This window comes from Sapajus apella, unplaced genomic scaffold (genome assembly GCF_009761245.1).
Source record: "Sapajus apella isolate SASKATOON/1434 unplaced genomic scaffold, GSC_monkey_1.0 scaffold2638, whole genome shotgun sequence".
Taxonomy (NCBI): Eukaryota; Metazoa; Chordata; class Mammalia; order Primates; family Cebidae; genus Sapajus; species Sapajus apella.
This window is the reverse complement of record NW_022439564.1, coordinates 834-4,399: the sequence shown is the minus strand read 5'-3', so window position 1 is coordinate 4,399 and position 3,566 is coordinate 834. Positions and strand designations below refer to the sequence as shown.

The 3,566-nt window shown below is 38.6% G+C and overlaps 1 pseudogene across 1 annotated transcript; it reads right to left on the bottom strand.

Annotated features, from left to right (window-relative positions):
* Positions 1–852: 852 nt before the first annotated feature.
* Positions 853–2,902, bottom strand: LOC116547310 (annotated as a pseudogene). Its single transcript, XR_004267024.1, has one exon. The product of XR_004267024.1 is annotated as a U3 small nucleolar RNA-associated protein 6 homolog pseudogene (transcript).
* Positions 2,903–3,566: the final 664 nt, after the last annotated feature.

Here is a 3,566-nt window from a genome sequence, read left to right as displayed (position 1 = left end):
CTGCCATGATAAATCCTGGCATGGTTTCTCAGGTGATCAGCCTGAAGGCTCAGGTTCACTAGCTCTGGTTTTCTTTCCATAACAGCAGCACACATGAGCTGTTTTAGTCTGCTAGCTTGGCTCTTTTCCCTCTAGATTTTCTAATTTTTGTGCATAGATGTGCTCATAGTAATTTCAAATGATTTTGTATATTTTTTTTGTGTTGGTTGTAATTTCACCATTTTTTAATTTTATTGAGCTTATTTAAATGTTTTCTCTTCTTTTCTTGGTTAATCTAGGTAATGGTCTATCAATTTAGTTTCTTTTTTCAAAGAGCCAATTTTTTACTTCATTGATCTTTTGTGTTTTTTTTTTTTGATTCAGTTTTATTTAGTTCTGTTCTGCTCTTTGTTTATTTTCTAGCAGGTGTTGCCTGCCTAGTTGTGAATAATGGGGGTGGGTTTGTTTTGTTTTAGTCTCTCTAATGCCTTGATGTATGACATTAGGTTGTCAATTTATTTTTTATTTTTTATTTATTTATTTTATTTTATATTATATATTTTTTAAATTTCTCATTTTCTTTGTCATTGGAGGGAAGGGAAAGCAAGCAAGCAGAGGTGGGGGTATTGTTACAGTATTTAAGGAAGAGCTGAATACAAAGACAATGAGTCTTTCATAGTCTCAACAATTCCACAATGAATAACTGTGGATTATCTCATGTATAATTTACATTGGATCAAAAAATTGGGTTCCCTTCTGTGTATATCAATTTAATTCAAACCTTATTATCTTCAAAATACAAAGATGGATACTACAAGATTAATTCTAACTGCAATAGGTATTTTCATTTTTTATCACAAGTTTTTTTTTTAATTTTTAAAAAAGACTAACAAGCTAACATAAAATTAAAGTGTATCTCGAAACCAGACAGCCATCTTGTCTGCCATCACTGAGCAAATTCAGATGGACTCATAATACAAATTTGCCTACAGGACTTGCTTGCAGTACTATTTCACAAAGCTGGCTGTATTCTTCCTCTTCACAAATGGCCAGTCTGATACATAGCATGTTTAGCTACAAATGCCTCTGCTGACTCTCCCTGCAACATTTTCATCGCTCGCCACCAGATCGGTCCACAGTTCTCAGGTCTACCAAGGGGGTGGTTCAATTCTTCTTTGATATAATCCATCCAAAGATCAGAATCTGCAGATCCAAACTCTCTCAAAGCTCTCTCATAATATTCTCTTATGTTTCCCATATTGCAGGATTCTTGCTCCTTTTCAAACTGAATCATTTTCCTGAAAAAGTCAACTGAAAATGGATGACTCTCCTGTAAACTTTTAAACACAGCTCTGGCCTTTTTGTAGCTACCATTTCGATAAGCCCAATCCAGGTACTTATCCTTCAGGGTTACTGAGTCGGCACCAATGACAGCTAACAGAGTTTTCTTAGAGACTGCCTCAGTATCCTCTTGGCTTTTGGCACCTTCACTCCACTCTGCCCAAGAAATCCACAATGACAGACAAACCTGGGGTTTGAGGTGCACAAAGTATTCTTCAAATTGCATGGCTATGTCAGCGCTCTTTGAGTCAATTAGCACCTGCAGCTTCATCTGCCACATTGTCCCAGAGTCTCTAAACAATTCAGTTCCAGCTACTGCCACCTCTAGAGCTTCTCTCAGGAAGTTATGACTCAGCAAGGACTTAATCAACTGCTTGTATTGGAATTCTGGCAGAAGCTTAAGTTCATGTGCCTTCCTGAATGCAGTCATGGTTCTTTCCAGCCTCTTCCCTCTGAGGAATCCACTATTTGTCTTCTTGGTAAATAGTTCTAAGCAAAAGGTGATGTAACACTTCCACATGGCCTCTGTGGGCAGAGTCTTCACTGCCTCTTCATATACAGCACAGCACCTCTCCTCCTTCCAGCCAACCTCTACTGCTTTGGCTTGTTTCGTCGTAGGCTGCTCTTCCGTCTGTGACTCAATCTCTAATTCTCGCCTTGCCACATAATCCCAAGTGAGAGGATCATCAGTGTGTAGGGCCTGAAGGTCATCATAAATTTCTTTTTGTAGATCTTTGGCAAAGTCAAATAGCTGTGCAATTGAAAGCAGTGACATGTGAAATTCTGCACCTTTAATTATGCTTACAGAATTTTTGTAGATGATCCGTGCCAACTTGCCCTTAAGGATTTCTTCAGAATAATCAGGATTCTCCATGTCCATGATGGCTTTTTCAAATTCTTCCTTTTCCTTCCTCAGTTTTTCAGCATGCATCAGCTCCATCCTAAAGTATTCTTGATAAAGTTTTGGGCACTCTGGATGAAAGCGCAGTGCCCGAAGAAATAGTTGCCTTGCACTTTCTGAAGACAATCCATCTTCCATTTCCCATTTGGCTGCCATAATCCACAAAGCTGGTTTGTCGGAATGAATGGCCAACATGGCAGAGAATACCTTGCTAAGTTGAGTTTTAGCAGCCCACTTCTTACAAAAAACCACATAGGAGAGCCAAAGTTGAACATCATCTTTCCATTTTGCTGAGGCACATCGGAAAACACCTTGTACCTGGTGTACAATAGAATTCTCAATCTCATCCTTCTTAAATGAATATCCAATGCGTGTTCTTCTCTGGATCAGATCCAGAAGACTAATTTCATATTGAACATAATTGATAAAGTCTTCCTTGAAAGGGGTTCTTCACTGGATTCTGTACTCTAGATCGGAAGCCTTCTTAATGATAGCCTTAATCTCCACATGACTGAACAGTCCAATGCGCTCCAGCTGTTCCAATTCTGAGAGCCGTTCTTCTATGCGTTCCTGAATTATCTCTGCCATGAGGTCCGAACTCTAAAACCCGGTGGAGAGATTCTGAACAGCGAACACCCACAGGAAGCGCCCAGCTTCCAGTCCGGAGATCCAGCCCTACCCGGCACGCCTGACATAATCTGCAATAGGTATTTTCTAAGTGGAAGATTAAACACCAAAGGGAATCCCTCTTTGCAATATCTTTTGATATGACAAGACTTGCCAGAGTGGAACTTAAAAAAGCATTCTCATGGCCAAGTAAGAAACTACAGTTGTTGTGGGTATTGCCCCACAATTACCATATGTATTACATATTAAATTAAACAGCGTTAAATATGCTTGCATAATTATGCTGTTAATGATGACAGCATAATTGAAAAAGCCTGTCTTTAGCCCAAGAAAAGTCAGGGAAAAAAACCTTAACAAGCAGAAAGCAGACACAGAGTTGGGCATTTTTTGACTAGGAAAGAGAATTTTAAGCATAGAAATATAAAAAGAAAAGTACTCCCTTATTTCCCCTATGTGGAAATAATATGATACATTTATTAGATATACTAGATAAGAACAGAGCTAAGTAGTTCAACTCTACTGCAGCATTACAAAAAAATCATCCCTTCACCACAGTGTAAGATTTAAGGACAACCTGCCCAAGGATGCACGTTATATAAAACACAGCAGGATTGCTGCAGCTCTGCCAAGTACTACCCAGGTCCTAGTGAAATACTGGTGGTCCCAATTAGTTTTATTGAAATAAATCTTTAAAGAAAAAGATAAAGCATTTAAAAAG